Source organism: Carcharodon carcharias, chromosome 26, assembly GCF_017639515.1.
Source record: "Carcharodon carcharias isolate sCarCar2 chromosome 26, sCarCar2.pri, whole genome shotgun sequence".
Classification (NCBI taxonomy): domain Eukaryota; kingdom Metazoa; phylum Chordata; class Chondrichthyes; order Lamniformes; family Lamnidae; genus Carcharodon; species Carcharodon carcharias.
In genome coordinates this window covers 32,407,817-32,424,377 of record NC_054492.1, presented here as the reverse complement: position 1 = coordinate 32,424,377, position 16,561 = coordinate 32,407,817, and the positions used below count along the sequence as shown (strand labels likewise).

Below are 16,561 nucleotides of genomic sequence, written 5' to 3'. Positions count from 1 at the left end.
TGGAAGTTCTCCTCCAAGCCACACACCATCCTGACTGGGAAATATATCGTCATCCTTCACTATTGCTGGGTCAAAATCCTGGAACTCCCTCCCTAACAGCACAGTGGGTGTACCTACACCACAGGGACTGCAGCGGTTCAAGAAGGCAGCTCACCACCACCTTCTCAAGGGCAACTAAGGATAGGCAATAAATGCTGGACCAGCCAGCGATGCCCACATCCCATAAATGAATTTAAAAGAATGTTTTTGGTCATCTTTCCTAATATTTTTATATGTGCACAGTGTCACCTTTTGTCTGATTATGCTCCTGTGAAGCATCTTGGGATATTTTAGTACATTAAAGGCACTATTTAAATGCAAGTTGTTGGTGCTTTTGTTGTTCTCACCTATTTTTTTGTTTACCTTACAAGGACATTACCTATAGTGGCGTCAGGTAAATGAGGTGGCCTTAAAGTTTCCAGAGGTTCATGGGCCTAGGGGAGGGTGCACCTTTCTCACCAAGCGACAGAAGCAGTGGGTTGGCAAAGGCTGAGTGTTCAACCTATCCATGCAAGCGATAAGAAAACAGACTGTTTACAATGCCTTCCAGAGTTGAACAGCTGAGCAATGTTCACCCTCCAGGCTTGATCATGAGGAACTATGCTGAGCAAAAGGAGGCACCAGCACTTTCAAAGCCCAGGAGCTGGAGGACAAAGAGAATGTCCATGCTGTGTGTATCAGTCCGTGTTGTGATGGATACCTGTTGGGTGAATGGTTTGCAAAGTGTTAAACTTACAGGTGAGAGGGCTGTTATCAGTGTCAGACAGACGCATATGTTTCATAGTGTTGAGTCGTTCACTTAAAAAAAAAGTGCTCTTTCACAGAATCTTGAAAGGAATCCAGCAAACACTTGCATCACAGGCGGTCCTGTTCAAAAGAAATTCCTCCAGCTTCTTTGTTCTAACCCAGTCCCAGGCACTGCAGACAAAATCATATTGTCCAAGTACAAATTGTGTCCTTATCACTGCTTGCTATTCAATCCAAACACCTTATAATAGGCTAATCCATTGTGCCGCATCACTTCCTCCATCAGACTGCTGAGTGAAATTTTAAATCACTTGTCCTGCCAACTGCTTGGGGGCAGTTTAATGATTCCTAGAAGAGATCAGGCACATTCAAACACACCCACTGCCTCACAAGATGAATCTTTTAGGGCCTTGCACCATTTGATCACATCAATCGAGTTGAAAACCTAATTTCCTTGCAGGTTCTTTCTTGCAGCACTTGCAATGTTTCTTTGGTTGGTGGCACCATCCAGGTTGGCCACCTCTTGATGGGAATCCCTGTCTGCACATAAATGCACACTCAATTTTCCCTTTCATCAACTTCATTGGAAGGATAGTCAGGGTTGGTGCCTAATTTGATATCGTCCAATTTACACCTTTGGTTAAAGGTTAGAAATTGAAAAGTTAAAATTACCCTAAGGATATTGTTTTAAACTGTTTTAATTGTTTTTAACTGACTCACTTAAGAGGAATCTCACAAGGATTAGATCAACTGGCTGTTTTACACCTGCTTGAATTTGCTTTCTGTCAAAGTCTGTGGAGAGTACAATCAGGCAGAATGCTAAACCGCTCCATCTAAACCTGCCAGTTTCATGTTGAGCAACATAGGTTAAAATTAAGATTAAGAAAATGGTTTAGTGTAAATCTGTGCCAAACTCGCTGCTGAGCTGACTTTATGTTTGGCAGGTTTTTGTTAATGCAACTGAGGTCTGACACACTGGGGTGTGGTAGCATAGTTACTGGACTAGTAATCCAGGGGCCTGGACTAGTGACCTAGGATCACAAATTTGAATCCCATCAATGCAGCTGCAGAATTTAAATTCAATTAATTAAATAATCTGGAACAAAAAACTTGGTAAAGGTGACCATAATGCCAGATTGTCATAAACGCCCCTCTGGTTCACTAATGTCCTTCAGGGAAGGAAATCCGCTGTCCTTACCCAGTTTGATCTACAAGTGGCTCCAGACTCACAACAACGTGATTGCCGCTTAACTGCCCTCTGAAATAGTCTGATGGCACTCAGTTGTCTCAAGGATAATAAATACCCATGCCATTGATACCTATATTGGATGAATGAATAAAGAAAGCTAATGCCAACCTCATCCCCTGAGTCACTCCAGAATAAGAAAAGCTGTTTGGCCACATCGTAGCATGAAGGGAAAAACAAAACATCGGAACAATTAAACAAATTGATTAAGAAATGACAGCTTTATTTTAAGAACACTTATTGTTTGTGCTTTCTTAAATTCTGAATCCAACTTATAAAGAGAAGCATGTGAGTTTCTTATTTATATAGATTCATGGGGTGTGGGCATCACTGACAAGACCAGCATTTATTGTCCATCCCTAACTGACCTTGGGAAAGTGGTGGTGAACTGCCTTCTTGTACCACTGCAGCTAAGGTACTCCTGCCATACAGTTCGGTCAGGAGTTTCAGAACTGTAATCCAGTGATGATGAAGAAATGGCAGTATAGTTCCAAGTCAGGGTGGTGTGTGGATTGCAGGGGAACTTGCAGGTGGTGGTGTTCCCCTGCACCTGCTGCCCTTGCCCTCCTAGGTGGCAGAGGTCAAGGGTGAGGTAAGTTTCCAAGTGGTTGCATTGTGATCTTTGGTATCAGAGGTTGTGGGTCTTGGTTTCGGTCCAGGATTGAGGGCAAAAACGAGGGTAACATTCCAGTACAGTAATGAGGAAGTGCTGCATTGTCAGAGATGCCAACTGAGACAGTAAACTGAACTACCCTAGTAGTTCATGTGGATCCCATAGCATGACTTGGAGAAGAGCAGATAGTTCTTCCAGTTTCTCAATCAACATTCCTCCCTCTGCCAATCTGAGCAAAAGTGAAACAATTGGCCATTCATCTCATTGTTACTTTTGGATCTTAGCAGGTGTAAAAGGGTCACCATGTTTGCCCACATAACAATAGTTATTGGGCTTCAACACCATTCACTAATCAGTTATTACATAATGGAAAGCCCTGTCCATTTCTTTCTTTGGGGGATAAATAACTTGAAGAAAGAAAAAATGGTTTATCAACAGAACAAAGAGGCTTAAAAATGACTGTTACAGAGCAGATAGACACTTAACATGTGTGTCAGCTATTTTGGTGTAGCCGTTAACCAAGTTGAACTAGCAGTGGAATGTCCTCTGAATGTATTAAGTGTTTGCCCATTAATATCACCGACTGTCATTTTTAGGCTTAGATCAGCTGTTTTGTCCTTCACAGTCTAATCCCAGGATCTCAAGCTGAGATACAAGGATGTAATCCAATTTGTAACTATTAACATCATGACAGATTTAGTACAATTTTTTTGCATTCAAAGCAAACTATTTATCAGCCATTAGTTACACATAATTGCATTAACAGCACTGTTGACAAAATATGTTTCCTTCAGAGAGTTCTAACCCATTTTGGTCTAATAACTTACAGTAATGTTGCTGAACCCAAATCACTCAACCCTTAATTATATCCTTGACTTGAAGTTGGGCAGTTTATAAACACCAACTTGGTTAGCTCAGTTAGCTCAGTAGGTAGAGCATGGGACTCTTAATCCCAACGTTGTGGGTTCTAGCCCCACACTGGGCACTCCAACTTTGGGGAGTGATAGTGGTAATGCCATGGGGTTAGTAATCCAATAGCCCAGGGTGTGGGTTTAAATCCCACGATAGCAGATGATAGAATTTGAATTCAGTTAACAAAAGCTGGAATTGAAAACCATCCTCAGTCATGGTACCTGTGAAGCTATTATGGATGGTTGCAAAATCCCATCTGTTTCACTAGTGCCCCTTGAGGGAAGGGAAGCTGCCATCCCTACCTGGCCTGGACTATATGTGACTCCAGATATACTGCAATGCACAAGTCAATCACATTGTTGTGGGTCTGGAGTCACATGTAGGCCAGACCAGGCAAAGTTCCTTCCCTAAAGGGCATTGGTGAACCAGATGGATTTTCTTTTAAATGACAATCGTTTCACAGTCATCGTCATCAGACTATGAATTCCAGATTTTTTTTGTCAGCATCTGTCTTGGTGGGATTTGAACCCAGATCCCCAGACCATTACCCTGGGTCTCTGAAATACCAGTCAGTGACAATACCGCTATGGTATCACCTCCCCTCAAAATGAATGATCTCATCCTAGCTGTGATGGTAAGGCAATCATCTCATCACTCTAAACTCACACTCACAAGCCCATCATTCAAATTCCCTGGCATCTTACTCACTGCCAGCTCAAGGGACATCACCACTCACTTTCTCACACACACCCTCACATGTCCATCTAGCCTCATCTCCTCTGGAGATTGCCTCCTCAGCCCTCACCATCTTGAGGTCATTTGCACAGATCAACATGTGTCCCCACACAAACCCCGGGATACCCCACTTCCCCAGTACAGCCCTCGCCCTGCTGCCTCTTCTCTGAGGCCACTTCTCCCCCTTCCCCAAGCAAGCCCTAGCCCTGCAGCCATTGAAAAGCCACCCCCACCGTACAGCTAGTCTCCTGAATAGAGATTTGCCTGTGAGCCCCCTTAAAAGTGATGTGGTTCTGCCTGTGAAGCCTGGCGCTGATGTCTGTGAGTGCTGCCCGAAGCAAGGTAGGCAAACAAACCTCAAAGTCCCAAGCAAAGTGCAGCTTTATAGGTGCATGTCGCTTATGTTCAGTTGTGAAACATGTTGTTGTGCAATCACACTGTGGTGCCCAGATGATCCAGTGTGGATGGATAATTCCGGCTACACACACACACACACACACACACACACACACACACACACACACACACACACACACACACACACACACACACACACACACACACACACACATACACCCCATGAATAGCTGGATAGTTATCAGCAGAGGGAATTTGCTGCTGGGATCTTGTTTCCAGCTAAATTCAGCACAGACTGTGGATAGCACCTGGGATCTTCATGTCCATACAACTCAGTAGCAGCACACTCATCAACAGAGGCATCTAAGGGTAGGGGGAGGGTGTAGCGGATGAAATAGTTCATAATCTAATGAGTTCAGTGCTCATGTGATCTATTTCAGTAGGTATAATCATGTTTCAAAAATACTCCAGGCAATATCAAATGGCTAAATTTAAAAATTAAGTTAGTCAGCTTAATTATAAACGGCACATTTTCAGAGTGGAAGGTATCATTCAATAAATGCAGCACATCAATAAATGTTAAGCCAGGCAAGCTGAGAAAAAAATTAAGCCTGACAGTTTGCTTATAATGAGAGCTGGGTTTAATTATAATAAAATATCAATACAACCTGGTTTATAAAAGATTGTCAATTGGAACATGGTTTTTATTATGTAAGGAAAGAAAGACGATCATTCATATAGCTCTTTATCACAGCTCTTTCCCTTGCCAAATGACTATTCTTTACCTTTGAGCTTACATAGACCACAGACTTTGTGAAGAACATGAGAACATAAGAAATAAGAGCAGGAGTAGGCTATTCAGCCCATTGAGCCTACTCCACCACTCAGTGGTGTAATCTCATTGAGCTCATAATAATCCAAAAGCCCAGGCTACACCTCGAGGGACATGGGTTCAAATCCCACCTTGACAGCTAGTGGAACTTGAATTCAATTAATGAATCTGAATTTGAAAGCTAGTCTCAGTAATGGTGACTGTGAAACTATCATTGATTGCCATCTGGTTCATTAATTCCCTTTAGGGAAGGGAATCTGCCATCCTTACCTGGTCTGGCCTACATGTAACTCCAGACCCACAGCAATGTGGTTGACTCTTAACTGCCCTCAGTTCAAGGCCAATGAGGGATGGGCAACAAATGCTGACCTGGTGATTCTGATGTGAACTTAACTCCACTTTCCTGCCTGACTCCCTTGGCAATCAAAAATCTATCTAACTCAGCCTTGAATATATTCAATGATCCAGCCTCCAGTATGTGCTCTCTGGGGAAGAGAATTCCTAAGACTAATGATCTTTAGGAAGAGAAATTCCTCCTTATCTCCATCTTAAATGGGAGACCCTATTTCTTTAAACTGTGCCCCCTAGTTTTGGATACCCCTTGAAAGGAAACATCTTCTCAATAATGTCAAGCCCCCTCAGAATCTGATATGTTTCAATGAGATCACCTCTCATTTCTTCTAAACTCCAATGAGTATAGGCCCGGCCTGCTGAATGTTTCCTCATAAGGCAAACCTATCATCCCAGGAATCAGCCTAGCGAGCTTCTCTGAACTGCTTCCAATGCAAGAATACCTTCCTTCAGTAAAGTGGAGGATGCAGCATTGCTGCTGAACCTAGTCCTGTCCTTACCTGATGTCCACATACAACCTCTACCCAGCAGAAGCAGGAATTCTGTTCTGTGCTTTAAGCCTCCCCAACCAGGGGCATTGGTTTCAGTTATAGTACATGTGCTATCACCAATGTTGAGGTAAACTCAGACAACACAACACAGACCATTAATCAACAACCACTTTCATTTATATAGCACCTTTAATGTTGAAAATAGCTCAATGGACTTATATCTCATCGAAGCAGACTCAAGGGGCCATTTTTTTTTCTTTATGCTTCATAGGATAGGATGTGGACATCATTGGCAAGGCCAGCATTTGTCACCCATCCCTCATGGCCCCTGAACTGAGTGCAGTTAAGAGCCAACCACATTGCTGTGGGACTGGAGTCACATGTAGGCCAGACCAGGTAAGAATGGCAGATTTCTTTCCCTAAAGGGACATGAGCAAACCAGATGGGTTTTAATGACAATCGCTGATAGCTTCATGGTTACCATTACTGATGCTAGCTTTTAATTCCAGATTTTTATTAATTGAATTTAAATTCCACCAGCTGCCATGTTGGGGATTTGAACCCATGTCCCCAGACCATTAGGCTGGGCCTCTGGATGGCTAGTCCACTGAATATTACCACTACGCCACTGCCTCCCCATAAAATGGCCAAAAGGCCTACTCCTGCTCCTATTTCTTATATTCCTCTGACATCTCGGACATTTCCTCAGTATTGGAAGAGTCAGCATAGATTTTGTGTGCAAATCCTGAAGTAGGCCTGAAGCTACAGCCATCTGAATCAGAATCAAGAGCCCCCACAAGCATCCACCCTGGGGGACCAGTGGATCCCACAGTTGGCACCTAGCACCTGCTCCCCCTTACCATCATCGCCTACCAGGTTCATCTGTCCTAAACTGGTGGCCCAATTTCCAGGCTTCTATCTGGCAAGCTGAGTGGGGGAGGCGAGTTTGGTGCCATGTAGCTTGTTTGGTGAATTCAAACAAGGCCAGCACCTCCAAATAACAGCGGATTTCATCACAGCCAGAACCTTCGGCACATCCATGGCCTTGTAATTCACGTATTCCAACACTTTCTAGGCCAGACCTTTGATAAACTCGAGCTCATCCAAAAAACTGCTGCCCATATCCTAATTTGCACCAAATCCTGCTCCCCTCTATGTTCTGGCCTACATAGATTCCCAATCTCAGCTTAAAAATTCTCTTCTTGCATTCAAATTATCTATGGCCTTACCACTGCCTGTCTATGTCTCCTTCCCCAGCCCTACAACCTTCTGAGATATCTGCACTCCTCCAATTCTGGTCTCTTGATTTCCATTCCTGCACTGTTGCCAGCCTGGGCCTGAATTCTCAAATTCCCTCCACAAACTTCTGATTTGCTGCCTCTCTGTCCTCCTTTAATTTGTTCCCTGAAACCTGCCTCTTTGGCCAGGCTGCTGGGTTACCTTCACATGGTTTGGTGGTGTTGGTATTCGTCAGGCTGACCAGTACAAGTCAAAAGCTATCCCCAGGTGCCTCATAAATTTCATCCTGATGGTCTCTGGAGAGCAGGAAAAATTGTTGGAACTTACAGCATGGAGACACTGGGCTGAAAGACCATTGAGTGATTGAACAATTGTGGAGCGCTTGCATTCCAGGACAAAGTTGCAGGTGATGACACTCTCTGGGAGAGAGTTCAGCAGGAGGAAAATCAGTGTGGGAAACCTGGCCTCTGGGATTACACACAGATTTCATGCGGACTGAGAGTGATTAAACACAGCTCCTAGGCAGTTTTGGTGTGAAGTAACTATGTTCCACAATCATGCAGAACTAATGGGCTACAAATGTGGAACAGCTGAAAATGCTTAGAGTGAACTTGCCCTCATGATTCTAGTGAGGGAATATTTAACTTTAGAGGTCCTATTAATCGGCATGTGGGAGGAGACTCGAAGCAAGCGGAATGGGAGCGATTTGTTTCTTGCTGTTGAAAACTTTCCAAACAGGGACATTGAAGGCTGTTGGAAACGTTCAACTTTCACACAGACAGAATCCAAACCACATTATCAGAGGGCAGTGAAAAAACTGCAGCCTGATCAAACGTTTTGAGAATGGACAAGAGGGAAAAAAATTGTTCATGTTAATTCACTAAAAGGCAGTAATTTTAATGTTTAGTAATAGCGTAAAAAGGGTCAGATCGAAACAGCAGTCTGTTTGTTACATAGCTCTCTGGATTCTCTTGTGCATGAAGTTAACAAACAGGAAAATCAGAAGCGATGTATACAATTCAGTGGATGCAAATAGCCTATTCTACATTATCACCCAAGGAGTCCTCCGCCCACCTCACTCTGGACATTGTATCCTATGAAAACATACAAACGCGCTAAGAGGTGCAAAAAAAATCATGTGCATCATGAGATAGTGCAGCTTTGTTAACTGTCTTCCTACTCATGAACAATAAACCATGCGTCTTTAATGTAAGAAAACACCTCAAATCATTTCACAGGAGAATTATAGATCTAACTTTGACACTGAGCTACATGGGCGATCTATTGGGGCACATGACCAAAAACTCGCTCAAAGAGATAGGCTTTATGGATCATCTTAAAGGAGAAAGAGAAGTAGGGAGATGGAGAGGTTTAGGGAGGAAATTCCAAAGCTTTGGGCCTGGGCAGCTAAAGGCACGGCCATCAATGCAATTGGAGCTGTGCAATAGGTCAGAATTGGAGGAGAGCAGAGAGCATAGAAAGTTGTAGGGCTGGAAGAAGATAAAAAGATAGGGAGTGGCGAGGACATGGAGGAGTTTGAAAACAAGGATAAGTATTTTAAAATTGAGGTGTTGCTTAACCGGGAGCCATTGTAGGCCGGCAAGTAAAGGGGTGATGGTTGAATTAGTGCAAGTTAGCAGACGGGCAGCAGAGTTTTGGATGACATCAAGTTTACAAAGGGTAGAATGCCGGAGGCCAGCCAGAATTGCATTAGATTAGTCAAATCTAGAGGTTATAATGGAATGGATGAGGATTTCAGCAACAATGTTTTGAGGCAGGGGTGGAATTGAGTGATGCTACAGAGATGGGAAAAGGCAGTCTTAGTAATGGTGCGGATATGTCATAATACATATGCGGTAACAACCCCTGGTAATGCTAACTCCTAGGGGAACTAGGCAAAAAAACAAGGCAAAGACACCTGGAGCCAGTTTGAAAGCCTCAGGCAAAGAGCAAAGTCTAGCAGTAGAGGACACTGCCAGGAAGAGAGAAAATGAGTTGAATCAAGAGGTAAGGTGATGTCAAGTTTGTGTCCAAAAATTCTCTGGATTGTGAGAAGGGGGGGAAGACTAAGGGAGATGTGGAGTTCCACAGTTTGGGTAAATAATTGAATTAGGTGGTGCTTATAACCTGCTCTAAGCTGACACAATAAGGACAAGAAAGGTTACAGTGGTGAGAGAGGTTAGAGGTTAAAGGAGAATGAAGAATTGTCCATCTAACAGCTATTTTTTCTAGCTCATATAAATTTCTTCTGCCTATATTTTAACCTGCATCAATGTCCTGCTTACGCATTATGCCTGTGCTCACTGACCTGCATTGACTCCTACTCCACCATTACCGCGATAGTAAAAGTTTCACCCTCGTGTTCCAATGTCTCAATGATTTTGCTCCTCCCAATCTCTGTAAGCTCCATCAGCCCCACGACCCTCAGGAAACCTAGCCTTCCTGCAACTCTGATCTCTCATGTATCCCCAATCCCTGTCGCCCTATTACAGGTATTCGTTCCATCAGACCTCTAGGCCATAAGCTCTGGAATTCACTCACTAAATCCCTCCTCCTTTAAGGCCCTCTTTAAAACTACCTCTTTGATGAAGTTTTTAGTCACCTATTCTAATATCTCCATTTTCTAACTTGGTGTCGTGCCTTGATCTGATGGAGCCATTTTGCTACATTAAAGGCAGGTTGTTGTTATACTATTTCCAAGAGTATAAGATCGGTACTACAAGAACATTCCTGTATAGTATAACAAACGGGATAGATTTGGGTTTTACAGGGAGGTCTAATTTCAGGTACAAAGCCTTTACGAATCTGAATTTCCTTTGAACCTGTACAAACGTAATCCAACTGAATCCTGAGAAACACAGGCCAACTTTGCTATGCAGTGTTTTGCCTGAATCAGGATTATGCTTAGATCAGTGTTCCTTGAAACAGCTGCTAAAAATAGCTACTTTGAAAATCGCACTACCATGAACCATTTAATCACTGTCAGTAGCCCAGTGTCAGGGGGAACAAGAGAAGGCCCTTGCAATTATTCTACATTTTACACCATCACATCAAGGTTACAATTTTTAGCTCTGTCTCTCTCTCTCTCTCTCTCTCTCAGATAATTATGCATAGGACACCAAGCAGTGAACTGGAAAAATGAACATCTTGGACAAATGTCTTGTTGAAAGTTTTTTGAGTAGAATTTCTGCTAAGTTTCCTGATCTCTGAACTTAAGTTCAGCAGAAGGTCAGCAGAAACAATGGAAACAGCGAAGAAGTTGGAAGCTCCATTGCAATTCCAGGGTTTTGCATGATGGTTGGATCTGGAATTAAATGTAGTCGGTGTGAATCGGAAATAAGCTGATATTTCCATAATTCTGTGGACTAGTATTACAACTGGAGCAAGTTCAACAGTTTGCCCTGAGATGGCTACACAGATGATGCAAATTTGGATGCAATAGGACAAATTATTAAATTTGGACACTCAATGGGGAGCTTTTCCCATTGGAAACCAGTGTCAGGAATTCAGGTGCAAGCAAATCAGGTCCCTGCTATCAGCCCCAGTTGATATTGAGGTCCATTGAAATCAGTCAATCTGATACCACCTCTTTTGAGCCTTCATGAATGTCCAATTTCATCCAGCTGTGACAGCCACAACTGTTGCCTTAGCTGAGACCACTTAACTCAGCACAGAACATGCAATCCAACCTGGCATCTGTATAGTTTAGTCCCACATTGGGTAATGTTCTCACCACATTACGATGAACCATTATGCAGCTACTTTAACCTCAGGTCATATGTATCACATTTAGACAGAGGGATCCTTGCACCCCAGTGCTTTTTGGTTTAGCGTTGATGAATCTCATGGTTATACAGCTGGGAATCAATCTAAATAATATTAATTTCTGTCAGAGTTTCTTCAGTGATTGTGTGCAGATACGTAATCTAGGAATCTTGGAAACATCGTGGTAATCTAAAGTGTTCTAATGCTGCTGAATACCAAATGAAAATAGATTAAAATACGGCAGTTCAGCTGCTGAACTTTATCTTTCTGTGATCCAAAATTACATTACGGTTAATATGAGCATTATTTTGCCAAACCACAATACATGCTCATGATTTTATCTGTATTATATCCACTGTTCCATTACAGATCATTGTAAGAGAGGCTGTTGATGCATGCTAACTACTTCTCAGCTCTACGCTTAGCTGTTAAAGCATTACTCTCTAGTGCTTTTAGTCAGAGTGTGGATAATTGCTGCACATTTAAAACCTCTTTGTTCCATGACCCATTTTTTTCTTACAAAAAGATTATGTAGCAATGTACAATGCACAATCTCTGAAGAGACTGTTCCAATCCATCCAGCCAGCCACAAAGTCCAGAAAATATACCCTGCAGCGTTGGATATGAATGATTCTCAGCCTTGTTATCATATAGATGCTGAACACATTCCCATCAAATTGCCCCCTCTGCAATTTTAATGGTTGATAGTCAGTTTAAAATGAATGAGTTAATGCTTTCATCAAAATGGCAGAGAGCGGAGTTTGATACAAGGTTATTAAGCGTTTGCCACAATACAGCACTGACAGTCATTTCTACCCTTAAAATGGATATTTGGAATGCTCAGGTGATGATCACTGGTAAGGCATGGGATTTGTTATTGGTCATTTCTGCTCAGATATTGGAATGGGACCCTTTGGGAAAAATTGTGTTATTCAGACAATGAATCAATCTATACAGAGATAGTGTGAACATTCATGGAACATGTCGCAAATCACTTGCCAAATCACTTGACCTAGTTCTTGATATTTTGCTTTTAGATTTCTAAAACATTTTTCTCCAATTGTCTCACCTTTTCTGCTCCTGTCTGCTGATGCCATTCCTTTTGTTTTCTGAGTTCTCACTGTGGATGTTTCACACATTAAAAGAGCCATATTAATAAAATGTGTTGTTTTTGTTAATTAGTGGTAGGAGTAATGGTAGTAATAATTGTAACAGCATTAGCAGTAGTAGCAGTGTTAATAATGCTGGTTACAATTGTAGCCATAGTAGTACCCCATAGTTAGCTCACACAAGCGATCACACAAGTATTTGTGAGTCTAAGTAGTGAACACTAACAGGTTATTCAGTACCGAATTCACAACAGCCAACCCAATCCTCTCTTCACATTTGTAGGATGCAGTGAGTGGGTCACTGAATAACAATCGGCAGTGGGGAGCCCACCTGATTTTCTTCTCCTAATCTAGGCTAATGTTAGTGGCATATTTGAAAGTCAGCTAAGGCAAGTTATTACGATCCGATTGGGGACCTATAACTTTTTGTGTAAAGTAGAGAAAGTTTGAAATCTCAGTTACCAACTAGGAGAATAAAACCACAAGATTCCATGGAGCAGAATTTTTTGCTCGGTGCGTGGGCGCGAGGTTGAAATAGCGCGTGATGAGGTCAGGCGAGCATCCCGACATCATCGAGCAGTCGCGCGATATTTCGGTCGGCGGGCGCGTGCTAAAGTCGGCAGCACGCCTGCCAACAATTAGGATTGCAGCGGTTCAAGAAGGCAGCTCACAACCACCTTCTCAAGGGCAACTGGGGATGGGCAGCAAAGCCCACCTCCCATGAATGAATATGAAAAAAAGGCCATTAACGTAGTAATCAACGATGATTTCTCATTGCCCATCCAATGTTATGGTTGGTGAGTGATTGACTTGGCCAAGCGGCCTTTGCCTTTTGGAGGGAACCTCATTCAAGGGCAGGATGAGATTTCTGATATTAATTTTAAAAAAATATAAAAATGTTTGAATAGAATTTTCATCAGCCAGATGTTCAGGTGACTGATTCAGATGCTTGGACGTTTGTTTCGGCATTTCAAAATCTTATTCATAGTTTTTGAGTTCGGCAGATCTGTGCCTTCAGGGGGCTTTCATTCTGCGCTCCCCACGCCCATGCTGACTTCAGTGTTTGCCCTCCTCCTTCCCCTACTCTGGCAGCACTGAGCATTTCAGTGCACTATTAATTGGCCAGCCAGTGTGAAGTTACATTCAGGGGCCAATCGTGGGTGGCAGCCCATTTCCCAGCCACTCCCAGGCCCACCCACCACGCCCGCACACTGAACTCAAAATCTTGCCCATGGTTTCAAACAAACAAAATAAGTTTCACTATACAAAGTCAGAAAAGTAAAACAATTTACAATTTCTATTGTATATTTTAACATTTGTAATTAACATGAGGTAAATATGAATTAACAGGCAAACCATGGCCAAACACACCACCTGCATGTTAAATGGGAGATGCGACCAAGACAGATCCCATGGATTTCTCAGTGACCCACCCAGACATCAGTGACCACTGCGAGTCATAAAATCTTGTTAAAACTCTGACGCCTTCACAAGGGATTTCAACTCTTCACTTTCAAAGATCTAACCTCAGAATTCCCACAAAAGTTGCTTAGACTCAGACTGCCTCAACAATTGCTCTCTTTCCAATTGATCAATCTCCTTTCCTAAGACTGCATTCCACAGGATTCACAAAGCTGCAATCCCACCTCTAATAACAGGCATACTTCCAACTCTTTTGTACACTTCATTAAGCTGGCACTGCCCAGGGTTTCTCTGAACTCCAGTCTCCCAGCTGCACTGAGCTATAAATGGCTCCCAGGGTTTCTATGAGCCCTGACTGCCTCCAGCTCAGAACCAACAACCTTCCACCTCCTTCTCAGCTCCCCCGGGCTTCTCCTGAACCCTCATTGCACCAAACAGTTCCCAGGGCTTCTCTGTGAGCTGCAAACCACATGAGGTTCAAATTGCAACTAACCACCACTCCCAGCAAGCACATAGATAATTTGAAACCAGAGGACCTTCTTAAGCTCCACCCATCTCAACAATAACATAGCCTTTCATGGTTCACTGAATGCTTTTAAACTAATTTAGCTCTAACACCCAAAACAAAGAAAATCTCTTTGGACTGCACTTTTTTGTAAGCAGTGTAGACATCACATCTCCAGTTCTCCAGCTGAGTAAGCCCACCTGCTGCTTTATGGCTTCCTCTCTTCTATTCTGACTCTATTAGACAAACATGAGTAACCTTCTGAACTGCCATTTTCTTTTAAGCGTCCTGGCAACCTCTAAAGCCCAGCATTTTAGTTACCTTACCTTCACAACAACAATCTGGAGACTGATGACATCAAGGGAAATGAATATAGCACAGGGAAGTGGTGTTGAAGTAGATGATCAGCCACGATCTAATTGAATGGTGGAGCAGGCTCAATGGGCTGAATGGCCTACTCATGTTCCTATGTTCCTAATCTCCCCAAAACTAAATATTACCTCTAAAATATTAACATGAACCATGAACTAGATAATCACCACAGAGCTCAGTCAGCACTAATTGGATACCTCACACAAGTGCAGTCACCATGGAGTGGGGGAAATGCATTAAAATACACTTGCACTTTTAGCAGCATTGCTTAATGCTGTTCCTCTGCTGTCCTCAAATCTGTTAGCGTTTATTCCAGTATTATTCCGCCCAAGTGCAAGTGTTGATCTTATCTGAACTACAGTTAGTCTACCGTTGCAGATAAGGGTTAGACAAGCAGCAGGCATGACCAGCAGTTTCTCTCTCTGAATTGCAATGCCAATCTGTGGTTTGTCAGAGGCCCTGCCCAATTTGACAGCACCATCTCTCTAACAATATCCTGCACTTCAAGCCATTAGTATTTTATTGCAGAATAAGTTGGGAGCCAGTGCACCGATGATCTTAACTATTTTGTCCAGAAGCTGGAATGCAGGGCCTGCATTAGCTGTGGTCTATGGTATAGCAGCCCATGACCTCTACACTCTCCACCATAAACTTCAATCACGTACGTTTCCTTCACCCTGTTTCCTGCTAATTTAACAAGATTACACTCTAAAAAAATTCGCATTTTTTTCCCAAATAAACTGTATTCATACACTTTGTAAAGATACAATACAATACTATTCAAGCGTGGCAGTCGGCACACAGTGCAATGTGGCTCAGTTAGGTTTAATACGGTGCATGCTGTTAATTGTTCATTAATTGTGCATAATTGGGCAGAGTTTTACTTGCCCTTGACAGGCATGTTTCCTGTAGGGGGAGGCAGGTTAATGGGGGCGGGTGTCCATCCTACCACCTTCCCACCCACCCCTGAGCTCTGCCCCATAATACAGTGGGGGGAGGGGTGGTCATGTGCCAAAATCAGCTGCCTGCCTGCCATATTTAAATGAATATTCGAGGGTCAATTAGTCTTGTTATCAAGCCAGTTGACCCTGATAATATGCTGCCCACGACACAAAACGTTTGGGAGCGGGGAGCCTGTTTTTTTTCACTCAAATGCTTAAAGGGCAGGAAGGAAGTGGAGGCGGTGGGGCACATTTCCAGCGCTGCCTTTCATGGAGTGCCCACTCTCCTTCCTATCCATCCCCCCACCCCGCCCCTCTCCCTAACCCACCCAAACCCTCCCGGCCCAAGACCCCAGACTTACCTGTTCCAGGGATCCATGTGCCTTGATCTGTTTCTTCTTCTGTGGTCCCGGCAGCAGCCACTGCCACCTTCCTGGCACTGCCGGGACTGACGGAGCTGTCAATTCCCCAGTGAAAGGCAGAAGCCCCTCTCGGCCCTCATTAGGCTGCCTTGCAGTGCTTTTTTATCTGCAGGGCGTGTCCGCTTGGAGCATGTCAGCTCCACATCGACGTTGTTTCCGGCAGTTGAGCATTAACTGGGGATTCGCTTGTGCACTGTAAGTAGACACAGACTGAAATGGGGATGGTTGGGGTTAGGAGGCACATGCATGTGATGTGTAACTCTGTAAATAAATGCTTATAAAAGTGTGTAAATATTGGCACTAGTTTTATTCATTCACCAACTAGCTTTCTAGAGAATAGCATATACCACTCTAGGGTTCTCCACTGCACTTACAGTACAGATCGAACCTACATTTGCATTGCATTAAGAATTCCCTGATACATATAGCTTGAGGGGTTTTACACTGGTTCCAGGCCTTGGGC

At 43.2% G+C, this 16,561-nt stretch overlaps 1 long non-coding RNA gene and 1 other non-coding gene across 2 annotated transcripts in view; one reads left to right on the top strand and one right to left on the bottom strand.

The window, feature by feature from the left end:
* The window catches only part of LOC121269781, a 31,546-nt gene extending 15,372 nt beyond the window's left edge, over positions 1 to 16,174 (bottom strand). The window contains exons 1-2 of the long non-coding RNA XR_005941413.1: positions 16,039 to 16,174; positions 12,397 to 12,447 (exon numbers count right to left, since the gene is read on the bottom strand). This is a non-coding gene — a long non-coding RNA (uncharacterized LOC121269781). The remainder of the gene's footprint in view (positions 1 to 12,396; positions 12,448 to 16,038) is intronic.
* Positions 3,558 to 3,630, top strand: trnak-cuu. Its single transcript has one exon. It is a non-coding gene; the product is annotated as a tRNA-Lys (tRNA).
* Positions 16,175 to 16,561: the final 387 nt, after the last annotated feature.